This window comes from Balaenoptera physalus (genome assembly GCF_965194825.1).
Source record: "Balaenoptera physalus genome assembly, chromosome: 5".
In the NCBI taxonomy this organism is placed as follows: Eukaryota; Metazoa; Chordata; class Mammalia; order Artiodactyla; family Balaenopteridae; genus Balaenoptera; species Balaenoptera physalus.
The window spans coordinates 83,582,420-83,607,534 of record NC_138884.1 but is presented as its reverse complement, the minus strand read 5'-3'; the positions used below and the strand labels follow the sequence as shown (position 1 = coordinate 83,607,534).

At 35.9% G+C, this 25,115-nt stretch overlaps 1 protein-coding gene across 14 annotated transcripts in view; it reads left to right on the top strand.

Annotated features, from left to right (window-relative positions):
- The window catches only part of GRXCR1 (glutaredoxin and cysteine rich domain containing 1), a 364,380-nt gene that overhangs the window by 32,221 nt on the left and 307,044 nt on the right, over window positions 1–25,115 (top strand). For 13 of the 14 annotated variants that reach the window (XM_082464259.1, XM_082464258.1, XM_082464260.1 and 10 more), the window contains exon 2: window positions 340–410. The exons of the other annotated variant lie outside the window; for it this stretch is intronic. The gene's annotated coding sequence lies outside the window, so the exon portion shown is untranslated. The remainder of the gene's footprint in view (window positions 1–339; window positions 411–25,115) is intronic. 14 annotated transcript variants of the gene reach the window in all.

Genomic DNA, 25,115 nt, shown 5'->3' with positions numbered 1-25,115 from the left:
AATAAAACCTGCTGATAGCATCTTATTTCCATTTGTGGTGTTTCCTCTGTCTCCTGCAGGTAGCGTTTGCTAATCAGAGCCCTGCCCTACGTTAATTCTGAGTCAGGCGCTCAGTGCATATTTATGAAGAACCCACTCTACTTGGCTCTGATTCAGAGGCTGGGATTAGAACAAAGAAAATGTATTTCCAGCGTTCATGAAACATTGCAGGGTAGAGCAGGACTCAAAGGTGTTTATTTCAGTGATGGTCTTGATTTACAGATATGGTCTTCTAAAAGTAAGAACTGAGCACACAGCCTTTTTAGGACAGTCATCACTGACCCTTCTTTTTCCTTCCAGGTCCAGGATCTCCTTGTATAAAGCAGACTCCCTCTGGCTTGATGAACATGCGTCTGAAAAAAATTAAAAGGGTAAGTACAACAAGGAAATAGTTTTAAAAAATTAGCTCTAAAAGTTAGTGAACAGAAACCAGAGAAAAATGCAGTGCTTTTGCGATTAACGTTTTAGATAGAATTTTATATAAAGCCAGAACCAGTTTTTATTCAAAATCAGTGCACAGCAGCATACGAGTATTTGATTTATGAGCAATCGCCTTTGTAATTCCTATGGACCCTGAAATGAAGTTCAATTCTGCTTATTGACAGATAGTAATTAACTGGAGTTCCAGAGATTACCTCTGTTTTCTATAGACCAATCTATTTTATATATGTCTGTGTGTCTGTGTGTTTGCCATTAACAACCCATCAGCAAAGTTGACAACATACATCATTCATACAGAAAATGACAAGTCTTTCATACAGAGAAGAACATTGCCTGATATAGTCCATAGCTCACTGTGTGTCCTTTCCCAAGTTATGCTATTACTTTATCCATAATGGCACGAGTATCCTACCTAACTCATTTCTTTTTTGTTTGTTTGTTTCGTTTTGTTTTCCCCAGCTTTTTTTTTTTTTAACATCCTTATTGGAGTATAATTGCTTTACAATGTTGTGTTAGTTTCTGCTGTATAACAAAGTGAATCAGCTATACATATACATATATCCCCATAATCCCTCCCTCTTGCATCTCCCTCCCACCCTCCCTATCCCACCCCCCCAACTCATTTCTGAAAAACCATTCATTTCTGATTGTTAGAAAGCACACATGTTTTTATTGGTGCAGAACCCTGATTGAAGTTGAATGTTGTACTAATCTGCATGTGCTTGATTTCAAAGTCCTCTCAGATCTCCTCATCTTCCATTGCACAGTGCGCTAGCCCCTGGCAGGGAACTCTGGTGCCAGCAACATGACCTTGTCACAGAACCTGTAATACAACTCAGATGTCAGCAAGATCGTTTAAAAACATTCAGGTCCTGCGACTGCACTGTTGATGGACTTAGAAGGAAGCGGGTTATTCAAGAATAACTTTTCCAAGGGCCAGGTTTTATCCTCCACAAAGTATCCATTGAATGCATAACGTGTGAAGTCCCCAGCCAGAATGCTAAGTTACAAAGACGCTTAATGCATTTGTTAAAGTAAACAGCAGTGTAACAGGATGACTGACACTTAATGCCAAATAGACCAGCAGCAACACTAGAAGCATTGAGAGAAGGGGAGATTCCAAGAGCTGGGTGATCAACATACTTGAGCTAGGTTTTGAAGTAGGGGTTAAGACTGTAGAAGTGAAAAGGAAACATCATTCCAGGTAGGAATGCTTGGCATATAGTTAATAGGTAAGTGCTCAATTATGATTTTTTAATGAATGGTTAAGGAAATGGAATGATAGAAGACCGTATATGGTTGGGGAGAACCAAGAGACCAGTTGGACTACAGGGATCTCACTGAGAATCTGTATACTTTATTTTTATTTTTTCGAATTTTATTGAAGTATATTTGATTTACAATGTTGTGTTAATTTCTGCTGTACAGCAAAGTGACTCAGTTATGCATGTATATATTCCTTTTCATATTCTTTTCCATTATGGTTTATCACAGGATATTGAATATAGTTCCCTGTGCTATACAGTAGGACCTTGTTGTTTATCCATTCTATATATAATAGCTTACATCTGCTAACCCCAAACTCCCAATCCATCCCTCCCCCAGACCCCCTCCCCCTTGGCAACCACACCTCTGTCTGTTCTCTATATCTGTGAGTCCGTTTTGTAGATATGTTCATCTGTACACTTAAAATGTGGGAATTGTATGTTATGTGAATTATATCTTAATAAAGCTGTTTAAAAAATTGTCTCTAGAGGTGTGAGCCACAAAAATTATCAAGTCCAGAAAGTCAAAGAGATGTTGAGCATATTCCTATCTTGGTGGGTTTTCACTTACTAATTACGTGATATTGCCTTGAGTTGTTGTTGTTGGGGACACCGAGAATTAAGAATTGGTCCTTCTTGGGAGGAACTCATAGTTAAGTAGGTGACAGAGGCATGCTCACTAATTTACTAATTTATGATATACCCAGAAGTGCTTTGGGAACTTACATCCTGAAGGTAGTTGGAGATGTACTTGAGAACCCTGCTTCTGATTGAGAAGGAGGAATGCAAAGTTGAATACTATACGACTATAGAATACAGATGCTGGATAATGCTGGCAACTACATTCTAAATCCTTTTGCAAAAGCACAAAATAATGGGGTAAATTAACCTTAAAGTTTAGATAATTATATCTTTTAGTTTAAAATTGAGGTTAAGATATAACATAAAATTCTATCTAGTCGCAAAGCTACCTGGTTATTGTAAGAAAAGATGCTTATTACCTTTGGTGTGTAGTTGGTATATTGATTCAATGGATGGTGAAGATACTGTTATGGTTAAGAGATTACTATGACATCATTATGGTATGATTAAGATATTATTATGCTATTGGGCTTGTAAGGCACTTTCCCCAAGTCTTCCCATCTTGATTGCTCTTTTTCTGTCACCATCATTTACATGCACACCGCTCTGGTGCTCCAGCAAGTTCTTTAGGCTCAGTTTTAAAAATATGTCTTACTTCCATCCACATTTCATCTCCACCTCTACCTTGTACAGGCCCCCATCATTGTTCACCTGTGGTAGCCTCCTAACTGATCTCCCTGCTTTTACTTTTGTTGCCCATTCATAGTTATTATTATTTAAAAACACAAATGAGTTTATTATTTTAGGATGAGTCAATGTCATTATTATTATTTTTAAAAACAAATGAATTTTAATTTCTTTAAAACACAAATGAGTTTATGTCATTTCTTAGGACTTCAGTGGCTTCCGGCGGCACCTGGATTGAAGCCCAAACCCTTTCTGATCTTGCCCTTGCCTGCCTCTCGGGCTCATCTCCTTTTACCCCTTATTTGGTCATTGGGCTCAGATTATCCCAGCTCACCCCAGCTGATATTGCCCCACTTCCCCAATGCCAGCCACCACCACATTGCCTTAGTCTGTTTTTCTCATAGCACTTATCTCTGAAGTTTTCTTGTTTGTTGGTTTACCTGTTTATGATAAATAGGTCTTGCTCTATTGTCTTACTTATTACAATTTGTCTAACTTTAAGAACAGTGTGTGTCAAATGGCACTGGATCAATAAATATTTGTTGAATGAATGAATGATCTGAAAAATGAGTGTACTGTGAATGATCTAGTTCCTTAAGATTGGAGACTGGAAATAAGTCAAAGAATAGTATTTTATTTGAATAGATAATAAGTTATACCCTTCATAAGCATGTATACTGGAATATATTACTTTGTCATGAAATAATTTAGAACATATTTGCTATGAAGTACTTGATACCAGAAGAAGCTTCTGAATACCATATTGGCTTTTGTTAAAATCAAGTGATCGAATTTTTAAAACAATAGACTGATTGGAGTAGCTTGTTCTTGCTGGACTCACTGTAACAAAACCCATATAACACAAAGATGTGTGTGCAAAGATATTCACTGAAGCATTGTGTAGGAGCAAAAAGAATGTAGTCATCACTGTGTGCTGATATTGAAAGAATATCAAAATATATTAAGTAAAAAATGCCTGTAATAAAACAGGGTGCATAATATGATTCATTTTGGTAAATAAATGAATTATATATATATATTATTTTATAGAAAAGCATAAAACAGTCATTTACCTTTGGGTGGAAGGACTGGGGTAGTGAGGAGGGAGGCTCCTATTTTTCCTATTTGATACTTTTCTGCATTGTTTGCATTTTCTAACTATACGATTTTTTTTTAAAGTGTCAATAGGGGTTATTTGGATTTTGCTTTTTTTTTTGTATTAATAAGTGTCATGCCTTTAAAGCACTCATGTTTTTAAAAGTGCACTCAGAAACCATCAGAATATTCAAGAGAATTTAATCAGAATAAGAAATGCCAGATGAAAAAACAAAACAAAACAAAAGACAAACTGATTTCAACCATACTTTTCTCTCATGCCTGTGATTCATTTCTCATGAGTTTACCATTCTCTTTCCAAACACGTTAGCAAAGTTTTAAGTCAAAGTTATCATGTCTTTAAACTTTATTATCTTCTTCATATAGTGGGAATTTCCAACAAAAAATAGTACAATGATTTTTTTCTTCACTATAATTAAAAATATTTTGCTCCTGTTTAAATGAAATGAGATTTAAAATGTTGATTTGCTTTATATGAAAAGACTCTTAATAGAAAAAAAATTTTAAATATACTCCAGTACATTTAAAATAGTGTTTGATTCACACACAAATTTTCAGAAAAAACATTTACTGAATTTTTTACTCAAAAAGTAAATGAACGTTCAAGGCAAAATAATCCTGGTATTGAGATCTTGAATTCAGACTTGTCATTTCAAACTGATAAGAGAGTAATTAAATGGCATGATTTTTACTTTAAAAATTTCCATCCTACCAGAGCCAGGAAATGAAAATTAATTCTTAATTTAGAAGTGCTGTTTCTTTTCCAAAACTTAACAAAACAACGTTCCAGCAATGCTGAGTCTCTGTAAAATATTATTGTAAAATATTCTTCATGGACAATACATTTACTGTAGTATTTTCATGAATTCTGATATTTTAAAAAGCAGCTTTATCGAGGTATAATTGACACACAATAAACTTAATATGTTTAAAGTGTAGAATTTGGTAAGTTTGGACATACATATAAACACCTACGAAGCCATCACCACATTCAAGATAATAAACATATCCATCATTTCCAGAAATTTCCTCTTTCCCCTTGGTATGGTTGTTATGTATAATTAGAGATGCTTTTTCTTCATGCATTCAGTGCAATTTATTGAGTGCCCACCACTTTCTAGATACTGAGCTGAATATTTGAGTTTGAATGGTCAGCTAAACCAATAGGTTCTGGACCAATAAAAAATTATGATCAAATAATTATCTAAGTAAATAAATATAAAATCATAACTGTATATCATATTCTGATGGAAAGGTAGTCTACACCTGTATATATTGATTGTACTTCAAAGTATTTCTGGGCTTTCACACTTATATCTGGAACTCTTCAAAAATGTGTGTATGTACCTTTATAATATGTCTGAAAATAGATATTAACATTTTATTTCTACTGGATGTTATGGCATTTATCTTGAAAATGGTGTCATGTTTCTTATATGAAAAGGATAGCCAGTGAAGACAAGAAATTTTATTATAATTTATTTCTTTGATGTTTACCAGAAAGCCAATATTGGAAATGAAAAAACTCCTAAGAAAATTTCACTTCTTTTTCTTGCCATGTCATGTTAGGTGTTATTTCAAAGGAGGAAAGGTGATAATAATGAGGTAAAAGTATTGAAAGAGAGGAATGTTTATTAAAAATTGAATATAGCAGTAAATGACATATATATGATTATGAAATACAATTTTGTAGTTCCGTCACTTTTAATTTGGAAAGAAAGCCAGACTTAAACAAGATGGTTTACTGATGAATTGAAATAAGGCATAGCTATCAAATGTGAAATATTTGCTGATCGCATTTGGGCCTCTTGGATGATATATCCTCTGCTCAGTTTCATAACTCACTGCAGTGTTTAGCAGATATATTGGAAAATCACAATGTTGTTGTTGTTTTTTTTTCCCTCTGACCCCAGAAATTCTCAGAAACAACATTTGCTGGAAAGAGGAATCATTTATCACGGTAGATTCTTTCCAACTTTGAACTCTGAGGAAATCTACCAAATGGAGAAAGAGAATCAATACTTACCTCAGGATTACATTTTAGTATTCAATCTAAAGAAAGAAGCCAGGGGGAAAACACTATAAAGAAAAGGCGTAAAGAAGGTAAACCAGCTATAGATTCAGGGCTTGTGGAAGCTGGACATTCCGGAGGCGAGAGTGAAGTGAGCTAGTGCCAAGGACGGGAGCAGAGGCTTGGACCTCTTGGATAGATCTGCTTGCTGGATCTAGGCCTGAAATGTCAGCACCTCTTCCCTGCCTGTGTTCTCTTGTCTGTTTTTCATTTAGTCTAACCTCTTAAAAGCTGACCTTTGTCTGTTAAATTGCAACCTCTTTCCTTCTGTTCCTGAATCCATGCTATTCTGATTCCAGCTTGCCTCCCAGGCTTTCAGCAGCCATATAGCCTCTAATTGAAGTGGCTGCAATCTGTTGCCTGCATAGCCCCTCGAGGTTTCCAGTGCCCCTTCGTTTGATCCTGTGCCTAGTTTTGGCCCCCATTGGCTTCTTCTGACTTCCTCTTGTGTGTGTGTGTGTGTGTGTGTGTGTGTGTGTGTGTGTGTGTATGTGTTAATTTCTGTTGTACAGCAAAGTGATTCACATACCATATATATATATGCTTTTTTTAATATTCTTTTCCATTATGGTTTATCACAGGATATTGAATATAGTTCCCTGTGCTATCCAGTAGGACCTTGTTGTCCATCCATTCTTTACATAATAGCTTACATCTACTAACTCCAACCTCCCACTCCATCCCTCCCCCAACCCCCTCCCCCTTGGCAACCACTAGTCTGTTCTCTGTGTCCATGAGTCTCCTGACTTGCTCTTGATCTAAAATGACAGTGAAGGAGGAAAAGGGAGACCTGTAGGTTGAGAAATACTGAGAAGATTTGAATAAGTACATGGGAACCAAATTATGGAGGACCATGCAAATCAGCAGAGGTGTTAGAATGAATGCACAAGGCGAAAGGGAGTTACAGTAGGCCCTAGGTAACACAGGATAAAATTGTGTTTTAAAAAGATTTTTGTGGTGGTAACAATACAGAGCATGAATTACAGTAGAAGTAAAGAGATCAAGATGGAGACGTCAAAGATCTGTTCAGTTAACAGAGGAAATGATGATTTTTAAAAAATTAAGCTTGAATATAATATGAGGCATTTTTCATAATACTTATGGGACTACAGAGAGTAAAGGACAATAGTCTGTTTATCTGAAAGGAAAAGATAATCTTCTCTGTGTAGTTACAGATATAAGTATAGATATAGATATGATTATGTTTGAACTTTTTAGATGTTGTGTCGATTTTTTATTGAACCAGAAATTCTGACATTCAAGGAGGGGAGATTACCTTCGTTACTTTCTTTGAAAGGTGCTAAGTGTATATTATATTTGAGCATATGCTTAATTAACAGAAGTGTTTTATTTATCTTTTAATGTTACTATAGCTTTCAGTAGTCTGAAAAAAATGTATGATTAATCTAAAAACCTCATTGGTATCCATCCTGACTTAATGAAAAGAACTGGAATCAGAAGACTTGGTTTGCACCTCAGTTCTGGTTCTTTCTAGTGGTTGGATTTTGAGAATATCATTAAAAAACCTTTCAGAACCTCAGATTGGCTAGTGGGTTAACATGCAGGCTTTACAATCAAACAGCTAGATTCATATACAGGTTCTGCCACTTACCAGTAATATGACTTTGGCCAAGTTACCTAACTTCTCTGTGCCTCAGTTTCTTCATCCATAAACGGGAACTAATTATAATACCTATTTTATCAGAATGTTGTGAGAAGTACATGAGATAATTTATTATAATGTACTATACAAATTTTAGCTGTTATCATCTGGTGCATCCAACCTGTTTTTATACTCTGAGTGACGTAAAATTAAATGGTTTTAGGTACCAGAGGCATTTCCCTCAATATTGCCTTTCTTTGTATAGTCAAATAACATAAGTTTACTTAACTATCATTTGTATGACAGATGGCAGGAATGTTGAATATGTAATTTTAATGCAGGATTCTATTTATTGGTTTCAAGAGACTTGCTGCAAGAATGCTGATTAGTAATATTTATTAAAATGTTAAATATGTCTTCTTATGTCATTTAAAATAAGATTCAACTGTTTATAATAGAAAACCCAAAATAACGGTGATCTATATGAAGCAGGAGTTTATTTCTCTGTCATATAAAAGAAGTCTGAGGATAGACTCCACACTGGCATCAAAGAATCAGGGTCTTCCCTTTCTGCTCTGCATGCTAACCTATGGCTTCCATCCTCAAGGTCACCTCATGGTCCTAGCTGTCTTCTGGTGTGCCAGCTATAACATCCTCATTGGAAGATGGGAAAAGGAATAAAGATAAAAAGAGATCCCAGCATGCTTAGATAGATCTCTTTAAGCATCCATTCCCGAAGTCTCCAAAGAAATTATGCTTAAATGTTATTAGCCAGAACTTAGTCACATGGCCACACCTAGCTGAAAGGGAGGCTGGTAAATTTAGTTTCTTATTCAGCTGGCAGTGTACCTAGATAAAATTTGAGGTTCTGATACCAATGAGGAGGAGAGGATGCCTTTGAGGGTAGGCAGCCAGCATTCTCTGGCTTCCTCATAAATCTTGAGAAATCATTCTCAAGGTTGCATTATTAAAATCCTGGAGTTCTTCATGGACATAATGGAATAATGAAACTATGTTTTGTTCAAATTGTGTTTTAAAATATTTATAAGAATAAAGGAAAAGAGTTTGCTTTATTTTAGAAACAGTCTTGATGAAGTAGGTTTTAAATTGATGGAGTTTAGCAAAGAATTTATTAAATGCTAATTGAATATAATATTGAATTGAGTACAGTAGAAAATAGAGGGATAAATTGTTGATAAGTTATTAGTTATTAAGGTGACTTCCTGTTTTAAAGACAAATAAAATTTAAACATTTATACACCAACAAATTGGACAACCTAGAAGAAATGGATAAATTCCTAGAAACATACAACTTACTAAGACTGAATCATGATGAAATAGAAAATCTGAACAGACAGATTACTAGCGAGGAGATTGAATTAGTAATCAAAAACCTCTCAACCAACAAAAGTCCAGGACCAAACAGCTTCATGGTAAGTTCTACCAAACATTCAATGAAGAATTGTTACTAATTCTTCTCAAACTCTTCCAAAAAATAGAAGAGGGGGAACTCTTCCACACACATTTTATGAGGCCAAATTTACCCTGATACCAAAGCCAGACAAGGATGCCACAAAAAAGAAAATAATAGGGCAATATCCTTGATGAACATAGATGCAGAAATCCTCAACAAAATATTAGCACACAGAATTCAACAAAACATTAAAAGGATCATACATCATGATCAAATGGGATTTATTCCATTCATTTAAATGGTTCAGCATCTGCAAATCAATCAGTCAATGTGATACACCATATTAACAAAATGAAGGATAAAAATCATATGATCATCTCATAGGTGCAGAAAAAACATTTGACAGAATTTAACATCCATTTATGATAAAAAATTTCAACAAACTGGGTACAGAGGGAACATACCTCAACATAATAAAGACCATATATGACAATCCCACAGCTAACGTCATACTCAACAGTGAAAAGCTGAAACCTTTTCCCCTAAGATCTGGAACAAGACAATGCTGTCCACTCTTTTATTCAAGATAATATTGGAAGTCTTAGCCAGAACAATTAGACAAGAAAAAGAAATAAAAGGCATCCAAATTGAAAGGAAGAAGTAAAACTGTCAACATTTGCAGGTGACATGATATTATATATAGAAAACCATGAAGACTCCATCAAAAAGTGTTAGAACTAATAAATGAATTCAATAAAGTTGTGGGATACAAAATAAGTACACAAAAATCGATTGCATTTCTTTACACTAATAACAATGTATTAGGAAGAGAAATTAAGAAAATAATTCCATTTACAATTGCACCAAAGAGAATAAAATACCTAGGAATAAATTTCACCAAGGAGGTGAATGACCTGTGTATTGAAAACTACAGGATATTAATGAAAGAAGTTGAAGAAGACACAAATAAATGGAAAGACATTCCATGCTCATGGATTGGAAGAATTAATATTGTTAAATTGTCCATACTACCCAAAGTAAAATACGGATTCAATGCAGTCTCTATCAAAATTCCAATTGCATTTTCCACAGAAATAGAACAAATGATCCTAACAATTGTATGGGACCACAAAAGAGCCTGCATAGCCAAAGCAATCTTGAGAAAGAAGAGCAAAGCTGGAGGCATCACATTGCCTGATTTCAAACTAAACTATAGTAATTAAAACAGGATGGTACTGGCATAAAAACAGGCACGTAGATCAGCAGAACAGGGTAGAGAATCCAGAAATAAACCCACACATATATGGTCAATTAATTTATGACAAATGAGCCAAGAATATACAATGGGGAAAGGACAGTGTCTTCAATAAATGATGTTGGGAAAATTGGATAGCCACTTGTGAAAGAATGAAACCAAATCACTATCTTACATCATACACAAAAATTAACTCAAGATGAATTAAAGATTTGAGCTTAAGACCTGAAACCATAAAACTCGTAGAAGAAAACATAGGCAGTAAGCTCCTTGACATAGGTCTTGGCGCTGATTTTTTGAATCTGACACCAAAAGCAAAAGAAATAAAAGCAAAAATAAACAAGTAAGACTATATCAAACTAAAAAGCTTCTGCACAGCAAAGGAAACCATCAACAAAATGAAAAGGCAACCTATTGAATGGGAGAAAATAATTGCAAATCATATATCTGATAAGGGGCTGATATCCAAAATATAAAAAGAATTCATACAACTCAATAGCAAGAAAACAAACAACCCAGGTAAAAATGGGCAGAGGATCTGAATAGACATTTTTCCAAAAAAATACAACAGGTACATGAAAAGATGCTCAACATCATTAATCAGGGAAATGCAAGTCAAAACCACAATGAGATAACGACCTCACAGCTGTTAGAAAAAAGATAAGAAATAAGTTTTGTGAGAATGTGGAGAAAGGGGAACCCTCATACACTGTTGGTGAGAATGTCAATTGGTGCAGCCACTATGGGAAACAATATGGAAGTTCCTCAAAAAATTAAAAATAGAACTGCCATATGATCCAGCAATTCTGCTTCTGGGTATTTATCTGAAGAAAACAAAAACACTAATTAGAAGATATATACGCACTCCTATGGTCATTGTAACATTATTAGCAATAGCTAAGATATGGAAACAATCTAAGTGTCCATCAATGGATGAATGCATAAAGAAATTGCATATATATATATATATATATATATATACATAATGGAATATTATTTAGTCATAAAAATAATGAAGTCTTGCCATGTGTGACAACACAAATGGACTTCCAGAGCATTATGCTAAGTGAAATAAGTCAGATAGAGAAAAACAAATATCATATGATCTCTCTTTTATGTGGAATCTAAAAATAAACAAATGAACAAAAAATAAAAACACAGTAAGATCATAGATACAGAGATCAGATTGGTGGCTGCAAGAGACAAGGGTTGTTGGGGGTGGGAAAAATGGGTGAACTTTTTTTTTTTAATTTAAACAAATTTAATAAAAATTAAAAAAGAAAAACAGAATCTTAGGGGTGAAAACGACTCACAAAAGCAATGGATGAAACAAACACATAGAAAGGTCTTCTATTTCAATTTTGTCTGTTTAAAATCAGAAAAGGGAAAAATTAAAGAATTAGAGGTCTCTGAAGAGAGATGGTACTTAATAGCATTATGGAAGCATCAGTCTTTGAGTTGTGTACAGACTGCACTGTGAGGGAAGAGTGGCATACCATATTACAAAGCTGCTGTGGCCATCTTGTCGATGTTAGTTTTCCGTGTTCTTGAGGACGGCTTTTGGATCCCGAAAAGGTTATCCAAAGCAAACTTTATTTTTTAAATTTAATATTAAATGTATTAAATTTATGTATTAAAAACATAGTTCTTTCTTAAGCTTTGAAATTCAACTTAATCATTTTATTCTACTTAAAAATGTAGCAAATTTTAAGAATTACTTTAAGGAGGTGTTTATGTTTGATTCTTTTCATAAACAAAAACTCCGTTAAATATTTTAAACTATGCTTATTAAGTCGGTACATTTTGTTTTCTTTTTAAGTCCTTTACTCACCTGAAAGAGCCTTCCAAGTACTTATGTAACCATTAAAATAGGATAAATTTAACTTATAAAAATAAGTCTTAGGCTTTCTTAAATTTTCTAATACTGGTGGATCTCAACATAATTTCTTTGACTAAATCAATTATTCAGTCCTGTCAATTTAGTTTGGAATCACAAGGATGAAATATTTTTGTAATAGGTAAAATTCTCTTAAATACATTGATTATTTCTAAACTTTACTAAAAAATATTAGTACTATGAGTTTGATTTACTTCACCATATGAATACGTCATTCTCCAGGTTTAAAGCTAATAATTCTCTTGAAAACAATTATGTCATCCACACAATTTTAGGGTTAGCATTCCAAGCACTTTTGGAGATTACACTCTCAATTGGCTGAGGTTGAATATTAACCAGCGATGTCATTTAGGACATCTGAGCTCTAGAACTACAGATACCCTTGAAATTTTTCTAGCATCTATGTCTGTCAACAGGACTCATCCTCTAGATTCAAGTAATCCATTACCTAATACTTCTCTCCGTGTACAGAAGTCCATATTTGGTCCATTTGATTCATTTCAACGAATCCATTACTATGTTATTCTATTTTACATTCTCTTCATATTTTTTCCTATCTGTTAACATTAATGTGTACAGTTCTTTTAATGACATTGGATTGGATTTTGTTTATTTTCCAAGGCTTTTTCTAATTGGTTACTTTTAGTTTTAAGGTCTAGGTACCCTGAATGATGATGGTGAATTGAATAGAAACAAACAAATGGAGAAATGGAGAGTTGTCCTGAAGGGAGCATAGAGAGTAGATGTTAGGGTTGGTGATGGATTCTTAGAAAAGGAAACACTGAATAAAGACCCCAGAGATAAGGTGGAGCCCTCAATCCCATTACTCCCCCATCTCTTCAATCCCCAGAACACAGCTGTCAAAACTACGTGAAAAGTACTTTGTTGAGAGTTTTGGGGTTACTGAAAGGGATTATATAAAATGGAAAATAAGAGGATGTTTCTTTTGAAATTTATGGCACTTAGGAAAGACTTTTATGCTAAGTAATTGACCTAATGCCTTTCTTACGAAAGACATTGAGGCAATTTGTTCCATAGACCCTACAGAGTCCTTCCCTACTGTTATGTGGGAAGCTTAGTTCCTGAAGGAGATCAAAGTCACTAAACTTAGAAAAATACCATTATCACACCTATAAATTAATATTAATTTCTTAATATTATTACACATCTAGCAAAAGCTGAAAGTTCTTTAACTTTTAGCAATTCTTTGCAGATAAGCTGAATGGAAGATTAGGGGAAATATTCTCATTATAGAAAAACTGGCTGTTAGAACAAATGAACAGTCATAGTGAAAGGAAACATTTTACTAAACATATAAGAAATCTTGTTGCTTCTAGTATTTCTTTGTAGATTAGATAGTGGAAAAATTTATAGAGTAAACCATAGGTATTTCTTTTTCAATGTCTGTTTCCATAATAGACGTTTAGGGAATGTGTGTGTTGGCAATGAGATACCACTTACAGCAAGAGAGAACAGGAGGAGTAGCACACTTACTGAAATTTCCATTCTGCCAAAAACCCGGTCCAATGCATGTTTCACCCTAAATATTAAGGGGAAAAGCTCATCTCACATTCTCTCAATTTCATTGCAGTTTGTTTTCTGGCATTGGGAACGAAATAGGGAGTTTTGCTTTTGTTTCTATTTTTTTCTTATCACAATGCAGTAAAACTCGGAGCAACTGACAACTGAGAATGTTGAAACAGTGAGTGAATTATTTGGATTGGTCACCTTGAAGAAGCCTAAAGAATTTGGCAGGCATTCAAAAGCCAGAGATTGAACGAGTTAAGGGTAAAATTGACCTGTCTTGCAGCTTTCTGTCCAAAGGACTGCCTCCTTTTATTGCAGCTTTGGAGTCTGAATTCTCTTGTTTAGAACACTGAGAAGTTTTGAAAGCCCTGACATATATCCATAAAACTCTGGTCGAGGAAACTGCTTCCTTCCACGCAGACACAGGTATCCAGGCAGCTTGCTCAGGCATACAGAGAGCAACTCAGAGCAAAGCAGCCTGTTCCCCTTGAGCTCTGTTCTCTTATTTCCTCGGGGTACATTCAACCATCTGAGCATCTGACTCAGACATAGCGGAGATACTGTTGCTGCCAGAGGGTAATAGTTTGTTCTGTTTTCCTGGAATGCCCTTGCACTGAGAACATTAGAGGCTGGGGAACTCAATGAATTTTCCCACTAAGTGCATTTCTCACTAGCTTTTCCTGCCTCTTATTTCTTCCTACCATTTTAGAGGGAACAGCCATCCCACTTTTTAGGCCACCAGCTTGTCCATGGAATCGGTTGAGTGCATTTAATGTGTCTGGAAGAGATGCTTACAGAGCAGGTAGCAGAAATAAGAATAGGAAGTTTCATTTTTCCGATCCCTTGGAGAGCGAGATATTTCATGTAAGTGTATTTTTCTAGACATCTGAAACTTCTGCCCTAAACATCAAAATTTGTTTTTAACTTAGGGAAGTGGTATAGCGTAGTGGTTAAGCACACAGACTCTAAGACTCTGAGACAGATTGTCTGTATTTAAATGCTGACTCTGCCACTTTCTAGCTTTGTAACTTTGGGCACTGCACTTAACCCCTCTTACCTCAGTTTCCTTATCTGTAAAGTGGGGGTAATAATAGGCTCTATCTTACAGAGTTTTTGTGAGGATTAAACAGGATTAAGCGGGTTAATGTATGTAAAGCCCTTAGAACAATGCCAAATAAGTTAAATCATAGAAGAGTTGTTACTATTATTATTAATTCAACTATTTGTATACAAATATTGCTACAAAATCGTACTCACTTACTGTTTGTTTTACAGAATATATTGAACATCGAGTATCTCAGTGCGTTTGCACACAGAGAAGTAGTATAGTCATGCCTTCAGACAGTGCTGTGAAGATGTTGAGATGAAATAATAGTTAATATTGTTTACTGAGCAGGTTTCATGAATGTTACTGGTAATTCCTACAATGAACCTCTAAGATAGGTATATTTGTAAATAGGTTTGGAGGATTTAAGTACTTGCCGAACTTCATGCATCTAGAAGCAGACGATTTGAGATGCAGACTCAGGGCTGTGTGACTCCAGAGCTGGTGCCCTTGGTCACCTCACCACACCGACTGGCGGCTAGGACTTCTTGTCCTCACACCAGTGTTTATTAAACTTGGGTGTGTGTTAGAATCACCCTGACACTGGCTAGACTGCTGGCTTCCACCTCAGAGGCTGAGAATTGGTGTATTAAGTTGCTAGGTGACGTTGATGCTGCTGGTCCAGAGATCAATCGCACTTTGAGAACTGCTAGCCTACACTGAATGACGCCAGGCTATTTTCAATACCATTCTTTAAAAAACTGTCTTTTTACCATCAGTTGCCCCTTGAAGCTATCAGTGTGTTCTTTTGCTTTCAAATTCTGTTACACACACATTCAGCTGTTTTTAAAATCCTCTGTGACTCACATCTTATGGTATTGAATTTGTGGATTTTATGGGCAGCAGCTGCCCTTTGGAAGCTTCTTTCACTTGCTGCTCAGTTCCCTGGTGCATTTGGTTCTTTAACTCTGCTAGGAGCTTGACTTACTTCCTTGCATGTTGCTTCTTCATGTTTTAATGTAGGAAAAGTTTTGAGTGACTAAGCTTAATGGATTTAAAATCTCCATCACATGCCACTTGCTCTGCTTTTCGATGTTGAGGGCTTCACAGCATCAGAGATTATTCTATAATAGAGCATAGCAAAATCTAACACACCCTGGCTTGGCTTTTTAGACTCCTTAACACAGGAATCTCATTCCAAGGATCTGGTGTTTTGCATCTATTTCTCCATATCTAGTCCTGTCTTTTATCAATATAGTTCTAAAATCCTGTGTCAGCCATGGAATCATCACAGAATTAGGTCCAGCAAGATTTTTTTCTTGGTAAAACTGTTTGTTTTTGTTTTTTTTTTCCTCTTACGATAACAGAATATCTAGATTCTTGATTCCCGAGCTGTTCCTCTATAGCTTAACAGTATAAGAGACAGAAAGCTCACAACTGTGGCTTCCTCCAATGTGATTCCTCCCTCTATTAAGGCATAGATAACTTTGGGCGTACTTCTATGAGAAACCAGGTCATGAGGAGCTATGTTGGCTCACTTGTTCCCTTGATCTCATGTTTATCTTTTGCATTGCTGTTTTGGCTGTTCGTGGTAAATTGAAGTAAACATAACCTTAAACATAGCTCAAGTCATCATTCTAGACCAAACTTTGTGGTCTGGCTAATTCATATTCCCTCCCGGTTTCCTATTATAAACCCATACTTTTATTTCTGTATTGCTCAATACTTTAAACATACACCTTTTGTGTATTACTGTATGTCACTTATCTTCTACCCCTACTCTGTACCTACCTCTGGACTTAATGTTGAAAGAGAAAAATAAAAATTTATTAGTTTAAACCCCTGTATTGGGGTTTCTATTACTTTTAACTGAATACATTCCTTAGCTGATCCTCTTATATTATCAGAATTCTGTAAAGCAGGACTATTCTAGGATTAGTTATTTTAGTGGCTCAACAAAGTCATCAGAAACTGCGATTCTTGCCCTCTTTCTATTTTGCCATTCCCTGCACTACAGCAGATTACCTCATGGTTGCTTGATGACTGCAACAGTGCCAGACATCACATACGCTCATATTAATGTCTATCTTGGGTCTCTCTCTCTCTCTTTTTTTTTTTTTTGGCTGTGTTGGGTCTTCGTTGCTGTGTGTGGGCTTTCTCTAGTTGTGGCGAGCGGGGGCTACTCTTCATTGTAGTGCACGGGCTTCTCATTGCGGTGGCTTCTCTTGTTGCAGAGCACGGGCTCTAGGTGCGCAGGCTTCAGTAGTTGCAGCACACGGGCTCAGTCATTGTGGCTGACGGGCTCTAGAGCGCAAGCTCAGTAGTTGTGGCGTGGGGGTTCAGTTGCTCCGCAGCATGTGGGATCTTCCTGGACCAGGGCTCGAACCCGTGTCCCCTGCATTGGCAGGTGGATTCTTAACCACTTTGCCACCAGGGAAGTCCCTTGGGTCTCTCTTTTTTTTTTTTGAATTTTATCTATTTTTTTATACAGCAGGTTCTTATTAGTCATCAATTTTATACACATAAGTGTATACATGTCAATCCCAATCTCCCAATTCATCACACCACCACCACCCACCCCTGCCGCTTTCCCCCCTTAGTGTCCATACGTTTGTTCTCTGCATCTGTGTCTCAATTTCTGCCCTGCAAACCTGTTCATCTGTACCATTTTTCAGGTGCCACATATATGCGTTAATATACGATATTTGTTTTTCTTTTTCTGACTTACTTCACTCTGTATGACAGTCTCTAAATTCATCCACATCTCTACAAATGACCCAATTTCTTTCCTTTTTATGGCTGAGTAATATTCCATTGTATATATGTACCACATCTTCTTTATCCATTCATCTGTCGATGGGCATTTAGGTTGCTTCCATGACCTGGCTATTGTAAATAGTGCTGCAATGAATATTGGGGTGCATGTGTCTTTTTGAATTATGGTTTTCTCTGGGTATATGCCCAGTAGTGGGATTGCTGGATCATATGATAATTCTATTTTTAGTTTTTAAGGATCCTCCATATTGTTCTCCATAGTGGCTGTATCAATTTACATTCCCACCAACAGTGCAAGAGGGTTCCCTTTTCTCCACACCCTCTCCAGCATTTGTTGTTTGTAGATTTTCTGATGATACCCATTCGAACTGGTGTGAGGTGATACCTCATTGTAGTTTTGATTTGCATTTCTCTAATAATTAGTGTTGTTGAGCAGCTTTTCATCTGCTTCTTGGCCATCTGTATGTCTTCTTTGGAGAAATGTCTGTTTATGTCTTCTGCCCATTTTTGGATTGGGTTGTTTGTTTCTTTAATATTGAGCTGCAGGGGCTGTTTATATATTTTGGAGATTAATCCTTTGTCCGTTGATTCGTTTCCAAATATTTTCTCCCATTCTGAGGGTTGTCTTTTCGTCTTGTTTGTAGTTTCCTTTGCTTTGTAAAAGCTTTTAAGTTTCATTAGGTCCCATTTGCTTATTTTTGTTTTCATTTTCATTACTGTAGGAGGTGGGTCAGAAAAGATCTTGCTGTGATTTATGTCAAAGAGTGTTCTTCCTATGTTTTCCGCTAAGAGTTTTATAGTGTCCAGTCTTATATTTAGGTCTCTAATCCATTTTGAGTTTATTTTTGTGTATGGTGTTAGGGAGTGTTCTAATTTCATTCTTTTACATGTAGCTGCCCGGTTTTCCCAGCACCACTTATTGAAGAGACTGTCTTTTCTCCATTGTATATCCTTGCCTCCTTTGTCATAGATTAGTTGGCCATAGGTGCGTGGGTTTATCTCTGGGCTTTCTATCCTGTTCCATTGATCTATATCTCTGTTTTTGTGCCAGTACCATATTGTCTTGATTACTGTAGCTTTGTAGTATAGCCTGAAGTCAGGGAGCCTGATTCCTCCAGCTCCATTCTTTTCCCTCAAGACTGCTTTGGCTATTTGGGGTCTTTTGTGTCTCCATACAAATTTTAAGATTTTTTTGTTCTAGTTCTGTAAAAAATGCCACTGGTAATTTGATAGGGATTGCACTGAATCTGTAGATTGCTTTGGGTAGTATAGTCATTTTCACAATATTGATTCTTCCAATCCAGGAACATGGTATATCTCTCCATCTGTTGTTATCATCTTTAATTTCTTTCATCAGTGTCTTATAGTTTTCTGCATACAGGTCTTTTGTCTCCCTAGGTAGGTTTATTCCTAGGTATTTAATTCTTTTTGCTGTAATGGCAAATAGGAGTGTTTCCTTAATTTCTCTTTCAGATTTTTCATCATTAATATATAGGAATGCAAGTGATTTCTGTGCATTAATTTTGTATCCTGCAAATTTACCAATTTCATTGATTAGCTCTAGTAGTTTTCTGGTGGCATCTTTAGGATTCTCTATGTATAGTATCATGTCATCTACAAACAGTGACAGTTTTACTTCCTCTTTTCCAATTTGTATTCCTTTTATTTCTTTTTGTTCTCTGATTGCCGTGGCTAGGACTTCCAAAACTATGTTGAATAATAGTGGTGAGAGTGGACATCCTTGTCTTGTTCCTGATCTTAGAGGAATGCTTTCAGTTTTTCACCATTGAGAATGATGTTTGCTGTGGGTTTGTCATGTATGCCCTTTATAATGTTGAGGTAGGTTCCCTCTATGCCCACTTTCTGGAGAGTTTTTATCATAAATGGGTGTTGAATTCTGTCAAAAGATTTTTCTGCATCTATTGAGATGATCATATGGTTTTTATTCTTCAATTTTTTTAATACAGTGTATCACATTGATTGATTTGCGTATATTGAAGAATCCTTGCATTCCTGGGATAAACCTCACTTGATCATGGTGTATGATCCTTTTAATGTGTTGTTGGATTCTGTTTGCTAGTATTTTGTTGAGGATTTTTGCATCTATGTTCATGAGTGATATTGGTCTGTAATTTTCTTTTTTTGTAGTATCTTTGCCTGGTTTTGGTATCAGGGTGATGGTGGCCTCATAGAATGAGTTTGGGAGTGTTCCTTCTTCTGCAATTTTTTGGAAGAGTTTGAGAAGGATGGGTGTTAGCTCTTCTCTAAATGTTTGATAGAATTCACCTGTGAAGCCATCTGGTCCTGGACTTTTGTTTGTTGGAAGATTTTTAATCATAGTTTCAATTTCATTACTTGTGATTGATCTGTTCATATTTTCTATTTCTTCCTGGTTCAGCCTTGGAAGGTTATACCTTTCTAAGAGTTTTCCATTTCTTCCTGGTTGTCCATTTTATTGGCATAGAGTTGCTTGTAGTAGTCTCTTAGGGTGCTTTGAACTTCTGCGGTGTCTGTTGTAACTTCTCCTTTTTCATTTCTAATTTTATTGATTTGAGTCCTCTCCCTCTTTTTCTTGATGAGTCAGGCTAATGGTTTATCAATTTGTTTATCTTCTCAAAGAACCAGCTTTTAGTTTTATTGATCTTTGCTGTTGTTTTCTTCCTTTCTATTTCATTTTTTTCTGCTCTGATCTTTATGACTTCTTTCCTTCTACTATGGGTTTTGTTTGTTCTTCTTTCTCTAGTTCTTTTAGGTGTAACATTAGGTTGTTTATTTGAGATGTTGTTTTCTTGAGGTAGGATTTTATTGCTGTAAACTTCCCTCTTAGAAATGCTTTTGCTGCATCCCATAGGTTTTGGATCGTTGTGTTTTCATTGTCATTTGTCTCTAGGTATTTTTTGATTTCCTCTTTGATTTCTTCAACGATCTCTTGGTTATTTAGTAATGTATTGTTTAGCCTCCACGTGTTTGTGTTTTTTACGTTTTTTCCCTTGTAATTCATTTCTAATCTCATAGTGTTGTGGTCAGAAAAGATGCTTGATATGATTTTAGTTTTCTTAAATTTACTGAGGCTTGATTTGTGACCCCAGATGTGATCTATCCTGGAGAATGTTCCTTGCACACTTGAGAAGAAAGTGTAATCTGCTGTTTTTGGATGGAATGTCCTATAAATATCAATTAAATCTATCTGGTCTGTTGTTTCATTTAAAGTTTCTGTTTTCTTATTTATTTTCATTTTGGATGATCTGTCCATTGGTGTAAGTGAGGTGTTAAAGTCCCCCACTATTATTGTGTTACTGTCGATTTCCTCTTTTATAGCTGTTAGCAGTTGCCTTATGTATTGAGGTGCTCCTATGTTGGGTGCATATATATTTACAATTGTTATATCTTCTTCTTGGATTGATCCCTTGATCATTATGTAGTGTCCTTCCTTGTCTCTTGTAACCTTCTTTATTTTAAAGTCTATTTTATCTGATACGAGTATTGCTACTCCGGCTTTCTTTTGATTTCCATTTGCATGGAATATCTTTTTCCATCCCCTCACTTTCAGTCTGTATGTGTCCCTAGGTCTGAAGTGGGTCTCTTGTAGACAGCATATATATGGGTCTTGTTTTTGTATCCATTCAGCGAGCCTGTGTCTTTTGGTTGGAGCATTTAATCCATTCATGTTTAAGGTAATTATTGATATGTGTGTTCCTGTTACCATTTTCTTAACTGTTTTGGGTTTGTTTTTGTAGGTCTTTTTCTTCTCTTGTGTTTCCCACTTAGAGAAGTTTCTTTAGCATTTGTTGTAAAGCTGGTTTGGTAGTGCTGAATTCTCTTAGCTTTTGCTTGTCTGTAAACCTTTTCATTTCTCCATCGAATCTGAATGAGATCCTTGCTGGGTAGAGTAATCTTGGTTTTAGGTTCTTTCTTTTCATTACTTTAAATATGTCATGCCACTCCCTTCTGGCTTATAGAGTTTCTCCTGAGAAATCAGCTGTTAACGTTATGGGAGTTCCCTTGTATGTTATTTGTCATTTTTCCCTTGCTGCTTTCAATAATTTTTCTTTGTCTTTAATTTTTGCCTATTTGATTACTATGTGTCTCGGCATGTTTCTCCTTGGGTTAATCCTGTATGGAATTCTCTCTCGCTTCCTGGACTTGGGTGGCTATTTCCTTTCCCATGTTAGGGAATTTTTCTACTATAATCTCTTCACATATTTTCTCGGGTCCTTTCTCTCTCTCTCTTCTCCTTCTGGGACCCCTATAAAGCAAATGTTGTTATGTTTAATGTTGTCCCAGAGGTCTCTTAGGCTGTCTTCATTTCTTTTCATTCTGTTTTCTTTATTCTGTTCCGCAGCAGTGAGTTCCACTATTCTGTCTTCCAAGTCACTGATCTGTTCTTCTGCCTCAGTTATTCTGCTATTGATTCCTTGTAGTGTATTTTTCATTTCAGTTATTGTATTGTTCATCTCTGTTTGTTTGTCCTTTAATTCTTGTAGGTCTTTGTTAAACATGTCTTGCATCTTCTCAATCTTTGCCTCCATTCTTTTTACTAGGTCCTGGATCATCTTCACTATCATTATTCTGAATTCTTTTTCTGGAAAGTTGCGTATCTCCGCTTCATTTAGTTGTTTTTCTGGGGTTTTATCTTGTTCCTTCATCTGGTACATAGCCCTTTGTATTTTCATCTTGTCTATCTTTCTGTGAATGTGGTTTTTGTTCCACAGGCTGCAGGAATGTAGTTCTTCTTGCTTCTGCTGTCTGCCCTCTGGTGGATGAGGCTATCGTGTCTCTTTTTAAGAGAAGGAAAATATTCCTCCAAAGTCTCAGCAGACTTCTCATGTCTCATTGGATAGAATTGGGTCACATGCCCACACCAAACCAAACCTTTGCCTCGAGGGATAAAACACCCATGCTGGGGAGGGCGATGGATTCCGTATTCCCTTTTAAAAAGTGGCTATGTGGAGGACATCTAATAAAATCAAGTTCTGTTAGGAGGAAGAAGTGCAGTTGCTGGGGTAGCAACTGACCGTCACCAAAATATGGCTGGCCTCTTTGGCCTGAGTCATTTTCATGGATTCGTGAACCACTGAGGAGTGTTCCTTAGAGAGATATGGAATATTCTGGTAACCTGACATGAGGGAACAAAAACTCGCTTTTGTTTGAACAAGTTAATTTAATTGGGAAATAAATGTTGTCATATAATCTATAGAATACTGCAGGATGATGAACTCCCATCTAAGAGAGATAAAGCTACAGTTAGAGGAGGTATTTTGTTTTAGAAGTCATTATTAAAGATATGCTACAAAATTGCCTGTACAGAAGATTTACTTTCACTTTACTTTTTGAATAACTTAAGCTTCTTGGAGAATAATTCTTTTCTAAGGCAGGTACATTAATACAAATATATGAAAGATGAGAGGCTGCAGGAATGAGAAGAGAGTGAGATGGTGTGACTTCCTAGCAGTGGGTTATTTTTTAGGTGAAGGCTTGAGGTGATTCTTTTTTTTTTAAAATTAATTAATTAATTAATTAATTAATTTGGCTGTGTTGGGTCTTCGTTTCTGTGCGAGGACTTTCTCTAGTTGCGACAAGCGGGGGCCACTCTTAATCATGGTGCACGGGCCTCTCACTGTCGTGGCCTCTCTTGTTGCGGAGCACAAGCTCCAGACATGCAGGCTCAGTAGTTGTGGCTCACAGGCCTAGTTGCTCCGCAGCATGTGGGATCTTCCCAGACCAGGGCTCGAACAAACCATGTCCCTTGCATTGGCAGGCAGATTCTCAACCACTTTGCCACCAGGGAAGCCCAAGACTTGAGGTGATTCTTAATTAAGTTTTGCAGAGCCTTGCTGAGAAATTTGATCTCAGCATCTGAGATTTGTTCCCAGCAGGAGCTCATGAGCTTTAGTGGTTTGTAGAGATGACTGAAGAGTCTGGGATCCTCAGAACCATGACATCTGGGTTCAGAAGAACACAAAGAAGGACGCCTGAGTTTTATGATTAGAGGATAGTTTTTTAAAAAATATTTACAAGTGAGTAGAACCAGGTAAATATATCATGAATAAATCAGGTAGGCCTATCTAAGCAAAATTACAAAACAGATGATAATAAATTGTATGTGTTTTTTTGGAGACATCCACTTGAAAAGATGGATGTTTTTGAGTCCAGCTATCACTCAAGGTAGAATTAACAATAATTAATTTTTGACTCATAAAAAGAATATCTTTTTTTCCCCCATTTTTAGTGGTTCTTGGTAGCAACCTGTATAATTTCCTTAAAGATCTGCATTGGCATGGTTAGTGTAAGTTGTGCCCTTTCCCATTAGTATATAGCTATGGAACTTAAGAATGGTTCTCCTTTTCAAAAATCATTTTCTTATTCTTCAGTTCTTGTTATTTGTCCAGGTAGCTACAAAATGATTTTATATTCTAGACCAACACAACTCTTAAAGGGGGTATTTACCTGTTTATTGCTTCACATTTTATAATTTTATTTATAAAAATTTAAATATGAGCTTGAAATTTTAACCAATAACACTGAAAACACAGATCAAATTTGATTTTGTCAGAGTATTTGGACAGGAAATGGATCTCTTACTTGCCCCTACTAGAACCATAGTTACTCTAAATATTCAGTTCTCCTTAAGACCTTCTACCAGGCATTATGCTTCCTGGCAACCCTAATGCCAGGCATTATGATGCCTATAATCTATATATGAATCCTGGGCTCAAATTCCAGGTCTGCCACTTACTAGATGACTAAATTTGTAACTTGGGGCAAGATACTTAGTCTCTCTGTGCCTCAGTTTCCCCACCTATAAAACGGGAGCTAATAATATTATTTATCTCAAAGTTGTTATGAGGATTGAATTAGTTAAAATAGGTAAAGTCATTTAGAACAGTGTCTGGTCTAATAAGTATGCAATAAGCATTAGCTAATATTATTCCAATTGTTATTTAGAAAAATAAAAACAATTTTCAATCCTTGCAAGAGATGGGTGGGGTCTGTTAAAAATCTTTATGGGGAAAATTATAAAACATTAAAAAATATTTTATATTAATTATTTTATATATGTTAAATATAAGGCCTGAAAGTGGAGAGGTGCCATGTTCATAGATTCAAGGAATCCCATAACATAATGATGTACATAAAATTATATTAAATCAAATTATAAATAAATTCTTTCCAGGCAAAATACAAATTAGTTTTCTTTTTGCCATGAAATTTGATGTCGATCCAAAATTTATATGGAAGAATCAAGATCCAAGAATAACCAAGACAAAGAACAAGATTGGAGAATTGCCTTACCAGGTATCAATTCTCATTATAAAACTGTAGTAATTAAAACAGTGTGCTATTAACTAGAGGTAAACTAGAAGGAAGGTGGAATAGAAAAGAGAATTCAAGAGACAC